Genomic DNA, 11,417 nt, shown 5'->3' with positions numbered 1-11,417 from the left:
GTGCAGTACCTCCAGCGACTTCTTGAATATTTGGAAAATCTTCGTTATAGCGCTATTTTTGACGATTTTGCCGACTGGTGTTTCGTTCATTTGCAATTTAGGAGTAATTTCAAGGCTGAATGTGCCGTTTGTTTGCCTACTAATAGGTGCCAAGTTGCCCCTACTCCCGTTAACCTTGGTGGTGAAAATGAGTGAAATTGGTTCTGGAATTACATCAGCCCTCATATACTATATGATGATTTTCTATTGGACTTTATTTCGAATATATAGGTCAAATTGTGTGTTATCTTAATAAAATTAAATCAATAAATCACGAGAGTATAAAATGTTCGGTTGGACCCGAACTTAGTCTTTCCTTATTTGTTACAAATTGTTTTGGGCTATCGACACAACCTTATACAATTGGATCTTTTAAAGTCCTGTGCAGTACCTCCAGCGACTTCTTGAATATTTGGAAAATCTTCGTTATAGCGCTATTTTTGACGATTTTGCCGACTGGTGTTTCGTTCATTTGCAATTTAGGAGTAATTTCAAGGCCGAATGTGCCGTTTGTTTGCCTACTAATAGGTGCCAAGTTGCCCCTACTCCCGTTAACCTTGGTGGTGAAAATGAGTGAAATTGGTTCTGGAATTACATCAGCCCTCATATACTATATGATGATTTTCTATTGGACTTTATTTCGAATATATAGGTCAAATTGTGTGTTATCTTAATAAAATTAAATCAATAAATCACGAGAGTATAAAATGTTCGGTTGGACCCGAACTTAGTCTTTCCTTATTTGTTACAAATTGTTTTGGGCTATCGACACAACCTTATACAATTGAACTATAACAAAAATATTTTAACAAAGCAACAATGAAAACCTTCAAAATATTATTTTTTTGTTTTCTCTTTTTATATTTTTCTTGTCAACTCGAATAAAATTCTCTTATTGATATCTTCATCGCAATTTTTTCATATTTACTCACTTTCTAATCTTTTTCTGGCCTTCCACGAAAATTTCAAGACTAAAATTAGCCAGATCGGTTTGACCGTTCTCTTTTTTTTGCGGCACAAACGAACAGCAATTCATTATACTCTCGCAACCTGTTGCACAGAGTATCATAGTTTTGTTCACATAACGGTTGTTTGTGTCACCAAGAAATATAAGAGTTAGATATGGGGTTATATATACATAAATGATCAGGATGACGAGTAGATTTGAAATCCGGATGTCTGTCCGTCTGTCCGTGCAAGCGATAACTTGAGTAAAAATTAAGATATCTTAATGAAACTTGGAACACATGATCCTTGGCACCCTGAGGAGGTTGCTTTCGAAAATGGGCAAAATCGGTCCACTGCCACGCCCACAAAATGGAGGAAACCGAAAACCTATACAGTGTCATAACTAAGCCATAAATAAAGTTATGAAATTTGGAACATAGGATCCCATTAGGGAGGGGCACATTTGGATGTAATTTTTTTGGAAAAGTGGGCGTGACCCCGCCCCCAAATAGGTTTTTTGTATATAACTCGCAAACCAATAAAGCTATATAAGCCAAACTTTCTGCAGTCGTTTCTTTTATCCATTTCCTTATACAGTCCAAAAATGAAAGAAATCGGATAATAACCACGCCCACCTCTCATACAAAGGTTAGGTTGAAAATTACTAAAAGTGGGTTAACTCCCTAACGAAAAACGTCAGAAACACCAAATTTTACATAAGAAAAGGCAGAAGAAAGCTGCACTGAGATTTTTTACAAAATGGAAATGGGCGTGTCGTCGCCCACTTATGGGTCAAAAACCATATCTCAAGAACTATTCGACCGATTTCAATGAAATTCGGTACATAACACTTTCTTGACACCCTGATGACACGGGTGGAATATGGGCGAAATCGGTTCACAACTACGTCTACTTCCCATATAACCCAATTTTGAATTCCATCTGATTCGTTCACTTTATAATGTATTCATAAGGAACCAATGAAGCTAGCGGAATAAAACTTTACACAAATACTGTATTTGAGCTGTGACATCACTTGTGGAAAAATTGTCAAAATCGAACCATGACTTTTCAAGGCCCCTGATATCAAACATGAAGAACTCAGTGCCTAAGGTTAATTTTTCACCGAAAATATAGGTAAATCCCTCAGATATTTTAATGTAATTCATTCCCTCTGAATTTTTTTCTTATAACAGTTTCTCTCTGTACCTGAAATGGTAAAAATTTGGTCATAACTTCCCCCAGATCCCATATACCTAATTATAAGTAATATTAAATTAAGTGAGCGTATAGTCTTCGATACGTTGTATCTTGGTGGTGAAAACGAGTGAAATCGGTTTAGGAATTACCTCAGTCCCCATATACTATTTATGATGATTTTCGTTATTCTATTGAACTTTATGCCGAATATATGGGTCGAATTGTGTTGTCTTTATAAAATTACATCAATAAATTGCGAGAGTATAAAATGTTCGGTTACACCCGAACTTAGCCCTTCCTTACTTGTTTTTATATTATATTATTATCAAGCGACAATTTTTTTAATTCCGCACAGGACCATTCCCGTACCACCGTGCCCGAGTGACGCCTACAACTCTACAACGCATAGTTAGCCGCCGAGCGGCTTTTCAAAATTTTTAACTCGTGATATCTTTTGAATGTAATGTCAGAATCTAATAATTCAAAAAGTTATATAAAGGTTTTGAAGCGATCTTAAATAATAAATCATTTATTTCGATATGGATTAATACTAAGGTATAAATAAAGAGCCTTTTCAAGTAGTGGTATTTTAATTAATTTTTTTATATAAAATCGCTTATTGTGACAAAACTATAATAGTTAGAGATATGATGTCGCGCCGTTTTTTGTAGATAATGATAAGTTCCACAAAATATTAGTACATCACTTTGTTATATTTTCAACCGTCTTCGCAGCGTTCGCGATTAAAAAAAGTATTTTGGTATTTTTTTTACATTATCGGAGTTTTGGTAAGGAACCCTATTTGTTTTTTAAACTAAATATAGCCTATGTCACTCAAGGATAGTATAGCTTTCCAACGGTGAAAGAATTTTTCAAATCGGTTCAGTAGTTTCGGAGCCTATTCGAGACAAACAAACAAAAAAACAAACCTTTCCTCTTTATAATATTAGTATAGATTTGCTATTTCTCGCTCAGTTTTCCCTTGTAAAAAGTGATGTACGACTAAATTTCGCTCTTCCAAAGTAGACTGTTTAATATTTCGCGACTACTTTAAAAATATACTTAAATGAACTTCACTGTCTGACTGATATTATTAATATGACAAATGTTCATTCATATCATTAAACTTCAAATATGTACCTATAACGACATTTTTAACGTTAAATTTTCGGGAACACAGTTTGCCCGACTTTCAATGTGAAGCAAATAAGTGACTTTATCACAGCTATTGTTTCATGCGCTTATTTTCACGGTAATTTGAATATGTAATTTTATTATTTTTTAATAGTAAGGTATTGCGTAATAATTATAAAAAACTTGAGTTGAAGATCTTCTTCCAATAAATTTTTATTATAAGTAGAAATTTTGTTTTACGCTTGCCCGATTTTCAATGTGAGTTTTTGTGTAGTACACATTGTAGTAAAGAAACCATATGTCTCTGGTATTAGAGGGGAGTTTTTGACAATCAATTACCGTGGGATAAACCTCCTCAATATCCTTATACGGGATATATATGTCCATCGTATTGTGTGAAAGACTAAAGCCCACCGTCAACAAGCTGATTGGATCTTATCAGTATGGCTTTAGGCCTGGAAAACCTACGACAGACCAGATATTCAGCATTCGTAAATTCTTGCAAAAAAGGAATCGTCGCTTTTAAAGCTGCTTTCGACAGCACGAAAAGGAGTTGCCTCTATGCCGCTATGTCTGAATTTGACATCATCGCAAAACTAATACGGCTGTGTAAGCTGACGTTAACCAACACCAAAAGCTCCGTTAAGTTCGGAATGGACCTCTTTGAGCCGTTCGATACCAAACAAGGTTTCAGAAAAGGTGATTCACTATCCTGTTACTTTTGCAATCTATTGGATAAAATAATACGTTCATTGAACATTGGAAACGGCGTAACTTTTGCTGCAGAAAGAACAGTAGGAGCCGATGAAATTAGGGTCACGGATTGTGATATTTGGGCAAATTATGCCTTGGGGATAATATGACCCGCCTAAACTAAATTTCATTTAAAACAATTGTTTTTGCCCTATAAGTTGTAAATGGCAAGTATTTTATGGCAAATGTTGAATGATACTGCTTGTGTTTCGTAAATCCCGGATTATTAATTAATGTGCACAAAATTTAGTTTATAATAGTAATAGATAGTAAAACACACAACGTTCTTAACCCTTGGAACATTTCTAATGAGAACTTTTTATATCAGAGGATCAGTTATATAAGAGTATGTGTATAACAAATAGTACATATAACAAGTAAGGAAGGGCTAAGTTCGGGTGCAACCGAACATTTTATACTCTCGCAATTTATATATTTAACTTTATTTATATTATATAATACACAATTTGACCCACATATTCGTCATATATTTATATTGTATAAAATCCATTGAAAGTTGGAAACCATAATATTAGGTTAGAAGCACCGAGGTCCTCGTGTTCGATATATGGGGCTGCCACACTATTAACATAGTATTTGTGCAAAGTTCTGCACCGATATCTTCACTAGTACTTACTTTATATATTGTAAAGTAAACGATTCAGATTGTCTTCAAAGTTCTGGTATATAGGAAGTAGGCGTGGTTGTGAAGCGATTTGGCCTATTTTCACAACTTATCATTGGGATGCAAGGAAACTATTACAAACCAAGTTTCATTGAAATCGGTCGAGTAGTTCCTGAGATATGGTTTTTGACGCATAAGTGGGCGAAGTCACGCCCATTTTCCATTTTGTAAAAAACTCTGAGTGCAGCTTTCATCTGCCATTTCTTATGTGACATTTAGTGTTTCTGACGTTTTTCGTTAGTGAGTTAACCCACTTTTAGTAATTTTCAACCTAACTTTTGTATGGGAGGTGGGCGTGGTTATTATCCGATTTCTTTCATTTTTGGACTGTATTAGGAAGTGGCTAAAAAAAACGACTGCAGAAAGTTTGGTTTATATAGCTCTATTGGTCTTAGTAGGGGGCGGACCACGCCCACTTCCCCAAAAAAATTACATCCAAATATGCCCCTTCATAGTGCGATCCTTCATACCAAATTTTATTTCCATAGCTTTATTTATGGCTTAGTTATGGCACTTTATGTGTTTTCGGTTTTCGCCATTTTGTGGGCGTGGCAGTGGTCCGATTTTGCTCATTTTCGAAAGCAACCTTCCTATGGTGCCAAGAAATAAGTGTGCCAAGTTTCATTAAGATATCTTAATTTTTACTCAAGTTCCAGCTTGCACAGACGGACGGACTGACAGACATTCGGATTTGAACTCCACTCTTCACCCTGATCACTTTGGTATATATAACCCTATATCTAACTCGTTTAGTTTTGGGTGTTACAAACAACCGTTATGTGAACAAACTATAATACTCTCTTTAGCAACATTTGTTGCGAGAGTTTAAAAAAGTTCAACCAATTTAAGAGTATAAATATGTTAGAATATTGCAATAATAACGCTCACGAATTAAGTGTAATGAAGTGGAAATTCGTTTTTCCTCAACAGACAAAAACTCATTATTTTAGCAAACTCTTGAAAATAATGAAAATTTAGTTTGGCTGATGTGTATGCACCACACACAAGTCACCAGCATAGACAGGACGCGTCAATCTACCTACAATGTACGAGTAGATTTCAGAACAATTTTCTCTGTTCTGGCTCACAATGAGAAGAATGGCGTGAAATGATGTTGCCACACAAGGGCCTCCAGCGTTTTGTCTGCCTTGCACAGTGACCGAATACGCAAACTCACTAGTTAATATGTTAATACAGGCGGGTTGAATTGCAGTAATTCGATTGAATCTAAATTAATTAAAAACATTTTGTCTTAGATTCAGGGCAGTATGCATTTTTTACAAGAAGTATATTTGCGCCTTTAATTTTATAGAAAAAAGCATACTGCATTATTAAGATGACTATATGAAAATTAAGAAATAACATTAATATAATAGTATACTACAACTATACTTTTTATAACAAAACGTAATTTTGTACTTTGTTCAAATAATTATCTCAAGTATTATTGAACCAACCAATTTTAATGAGTTGCTTGCACTGTGCCACTCTTGATTTGATATTAATCAAGCGTTCTATGAGCACTTTTCATAAGCATTATTTGCTTATATACACACTGGTGGACAAAAATATTACGACATTGTATCTTAATTATTTTTAGGGAATTGATGTGTTGTCATATCATCACGGACCAATATTTTCCAAATCTACCGGTAGAATTTCGTGATATGTAAATAAGTTTTCATTTTGACGATAAAAGTTTTTATATACATATGTACTTATCACTATTAGACAAATAAGTCAACTACTGTGGTTAGTCTGGATAATTGCGAATTTGGAAGAAGAGGTTGGAATGCACTCACTTTAATCACAGATTTATAGAGACATGATTGTAATCTGCTGGGTTGTAAACGAAACTGCCGCAGTATCCATTTATATCATTTCTGTATTTAACTGAAATTGAAACGAACTATAAAATATTATTTTCCTGTTTCTTTTACAAACTTATACTTTTACCTTTCAAACATATTTCTTCTAAATCAATACGAGCATGATAAGGACTATTTTGTTTTTGTCAAAAATTATTTCTGCTGAATTATTCCATTTTGTACCTAATGGAAATTTCATTAAAGATCGGAGTCACTCACATTAATCAGCTTTATCTAAGGTCTCAGCGCCATCTCTTCATGTTCACTGAAATACTAAAGATTTTGACGTTTGATCAGTTTAACAGTAAATCAATCACATTGAAAACATAAAATAAAGTGCAAAGGATTTATTTATTTATTTCAACTCGACATTTCGAACAATTTAGTTTGCTACTGTATGCATATGTATTTATGTGGTGCAGTGTTTAATCCGTGTATATATTTTATGCATTTACAAAGTTCAGCCCACGGATGAGGGTGATTATATTTCCATTTTAAACTCTTCACACAAAATTACCTTTTGAGAGAGTGACTGTTGGGGTTATGAACTACCTATATTGTTATATATATGCGTGGGAGATGTACATACATATGTACATATAACTGCAAAATGTATCGAAATGACGTTTGAATGGATTTTTCTTCAATTTGTGTCACACTATTTTAAGATCATTCTGAAAGTATGATGTAATATGCTAGTTAGTTGTAGTAGTAACTATGAAAGCCATTGGTATAAAGGAGACCAATAGTCTTTATAAATTAAGCAACATAATAATTATATGAATCTGTAAACCGGAGGAAAAATGTACTTAACATAATTCGGCAGAATTGTATATACATACATATAGTAGCGCCGAACGTGCCCCAATACAAAACGCTGTATCTACCCCGAATATTGCATTTTTCTATTTCCCCTTTTTTTATGGTTTATCAATAATTCAGGTTAATTAGACGTTTCCACAAAAAATATATTCTCGCCTTTCAGTTAAAATCATTTTTTGTTTTTTAAGTTAAATGTAAAGATCAAAAATCAAGTACGTGTATATTACAGCAGCAATCGCGAAAACACAAAAGCATGTTTAATCCATAACTTCTGTGATATTCCGCCAATAACAGATGATGCCAAATTGCTCTTTCATACCGAAAATGCTATTGACGAATGTACCCCACCGCAGAATCTGCCACGATCTCCCGTAATGCGATTTTATCTCATCGATCTAATTCTAACTTTTATAACTGCTATTTAAAATTAATATAGAGATAAGGGTATTTTTCTATTAGTAGTGTCAGTAAGTTTCTTAAATCTTAATACTAATTATCAGATTAAGAAAATGAATCAGTTTACATTCATTTTGCGTTTGTGATGGTAGAGACTGTTTATTAATAATTTTGATTTACTAAAACGGAAAATTACAGTAAAAATTTCTTAACACGTAGGATTCTTGATTTTGTTGACACAAGTCTTTTTTCAAGGAAAATTAAACATTATATTGAATAGCCAGAGGTTCGTTCAGCAACAAAAACTGTTGCTCACGGAGAAGTCTTACCAGCTTCAGCTCCCTCAGCAAATTAAGAAGAAGATTTGGTAAACGATGATGAAGGAGAACTCAGCAGTCCAGAAAAAACGGACACTATCTATTCTCGTGAAAACAACGAAAAAAATGTTTAATAGTACAAGATGAATTAAACAACCTAGTAATGAAACTTGTCCAAGGACCATGCTGAGCTATTACGTTTAAAACTACAACAGTGGAATTTACTTAAAACTTATTTAAAAATGCAAAAATGCAAAATGTGCTATCACATGTCCATTAAAATCCACTACCTTCACTCACATTCAAGCTAATTTCCCGAAAATTTGGGTGTGGAAATCTTAACAATGGAGCAAAGATACCAAGGCAGATAGGAGTTAAAGTAATTTTTTTTATTTCATTACGGAAATTTTAGAATAAAAACGTGAGAAACCATAAAATCTGCACGTGATGGATAATTTTTGAACTTAAATTCATAATGAGGATTTTTTGGCTATGGACTTTCTTCTGACAAATTTCCGACCGAATTGACAATTTTTATATTGGAAGTACAGTGGTACCTCGACATACGAGTGCCCCAACATACGAGTTTTTCGAGATACGAGCCGACGAGCAAGTGATTTTTTGATTTTAGTTACGAGCGAAATTCGAGATATGAGTCCGGTTCGGTCAGAGTCAGAGGAGGATATTTCGACAAGTGAGATAAAGGAGATCTTAGGAATGTGGGAGAGAGTTTCACAGTTTGTGGAAGAAAAACACCCAGAAAAAGATGCAACAGGTCGTGCATCTGACCTTTTTAATGACACTTGCCTAACTCATTTCCGGAACATCCTGAGAGGGACGGAGAAACAAACCTCCTTGGACACATTTTTTTCTAAACGGCCTACAGGTGAAAACGAGAAAAATGTAGCGAAAAAGGCAAAGACCAGTGAAGATATCTAATTTATTTCTTTACATTCTCTTTTTTGTTTTTGTGTAATCAATATTTGATATTTATAAATACGTTTACGTGACATTTTGGAGGTTGGAACGGATTAATGGTAGTTCAATTGTTTTATATGGGGAAATTTGCTTGGAGTACGAGTAATTCAAGATACGAGCAAGGTTGCAGAACGAATTAAACTCGTATGACGAGGTACTACTGTAAATCCATAATTTGTAATGATTTATTCTAATCCAGTACTATCTTATATGTAAATTAGTGATAATATTAAGAACTAAAGACGAAATTATACACGTTAGGTTAGGTTAGGTTAGGTTGCAAGGCTGTTTCCCAAATGGAGAAACACACGTAGACTTTAAAATGTAGTCCTTTGTGAAGCCTGGGTCCCCCTTAGATTAACAAAATTAGGAGTCGACAAAGCGCCCTGAACCTACTACAAATCTGCAGAGATTCTTAACCTCTATATTCGCTATTTCGCGAGCCTGCTCCAAAAAGTGAGAGCCAAGAATCTCTTTCTTGATCTCGCAAAGGCGGGACATTCCAGAAGAAAGTGATGAGACGATTCCATCTCATCCTCCTCCATGCAGCTTCTACAGCTAGCATCCGGTAAGATTTTTAACCTTACAGCGTGGATCCCAATGGGGCAATGGCCAGTAAGAACCCCTACGACTAAGGAGAGGTTAGGTTTACTTAGGGCGAAAAGTTCAGCAGACCTACCGCGGTCAACCTTAGGCCAGAAGGATCTTGCGACTAAGCATGTGTTGGCAGCTGACCAGCGCCTACCCAGCTCAGCCGAAGCCCATCTGTCCAATAGCAGACCGCAGTAGGACAGTGGTGCTCCTATATGCTTCCATGCTTCCAATAGTGAGTCCGTCGTCCTTGACCTTGCAAGCTCATCAGCCTTACAATTCCCCGCGATTCCGCAGTGGCCAGGAACCCAGACTAGTCTGATTGAAAAGTATAGCGATGCCACCGATAGTGAGGATAGGCATTCCTTAACCAACCCTGAGCGCATGTTCACTGAACTCAGAGCTGGTATCGCCGCTCTACTATCCGAGTGGATCACCACCTCCATAAAGGTTGTTGCACTTCGAAGCAATATGTCCGTCGCTGCTTCAATAGCAGCCACTTCCGCTTGAAAAACGCTGCAGTAATCGGGAAGCCTGAAACTAAGGTTGATGCGGAGCTCACGACAGTGAACTCCCCCACCAACCTTTCCCGCCAACTTCGACCCATCCGTGAAGAAGCTCACCGCGCGTCGCCTCCAACGACTCCTTCCCGCCCAAACGTCCCTTGAGGGATTAAGAGCAGTGAAATTGTTGCCCGGGCTGAGCTCGGTGGCATGGAGGTGATCCAAAGATCTCGGAATGAAGCTGAAGTGTGTGAGGATACTTGAGTGCCCAGGCACGCACTCGCCTGAAAGCTCGGATTCCCCAAGTCTAGCAGCCGCTTTCGCAGCCAAGTACCGTCCAGCTATATCCACGGATACTATGTGCAGTAAGGCGTTAAGTGCCAAGGTTGGTGTCGTACGGAGCGCGCCACTCATACTTACGAGAGCCGCTCGTTGAACACTTATTAGTCTTTTGACTAGTGAAGTCTTTTCCAAAGACTTCCACCACACGAGTATCCCATAGAACATTATTGGTTTGACTATAGTTTCATATAGCCAAAGAACCACCTTAGGTGAGAGACCCCATCTTTTTCCGATGGCGCCTCTGCAGCAATATAAGGCAACCGAGGCCTTAGCTCTCTCCTCTATATTAGCTTTCCATGAGAGCTTTCTATCCAGGATGAGCCCCAGGTACTTGACTCTATCCGCTGGACGGAGACGAGCTCCACCCATCGATGGCAAGGGCGCTTCCGATATTTTGTACTGTCTTGTGAACGGAACCATTTCAGTTTTGCTTGGATTTACAGAAAGGCCACATTCCGCAGCCCATTTCGATACCACGCCAAGATAACTTTGTGTAAGTTCGTACACAGTGCCTAGGAATTTCCCCTCGACCATGAGAGATACGTCGTCAGCGTAGGCTACCACCCGGCAGCCCCTCTCTGCAAGCTTCTCTAGCAGGTCGTTAACGACCATGATCCAGAGAAGAGGCGAGAGAACTCCTCCTTGGGGGTTCCCCTGTTAACGGCACGGTGTACACGCGCGTTGCCAGAGCAGACTGAAAACGAGATGCTTAAGGTTGGATTCAACCCCGAACATATTCAGGGCTCCAATTACCGCTTCCGGCAGAACATTATTGAAAGCCCCCTCGATATCAAGAAAGGTTCCCACGGCAAAGTGTTTGTGTGCGATAGACTTTTCTATC

The sequence above is a fragment of the Zeugodacus cucurbitae genome, chromosome 4 (genome assembly GCF_028554725.1).
Source record: "Zeugodacus cucurbitae isolate PBARC_wt_2022May chromosome 4, idZeuCucr1.2, whole genome shotgun sequence".
Classification (NCBI taxonomy): domain Eukaryota; kingdom Metazoa; phylum Arthropoda; class Insecta; order Diptera; family Tephritidae; genus Zeugodacus; species Zeugodacus cucurbitae.
The sequence above is the reverse complement of the archived record's forward strand: the minus strand, read 5'-3'. Positions refer to the sequence as shown.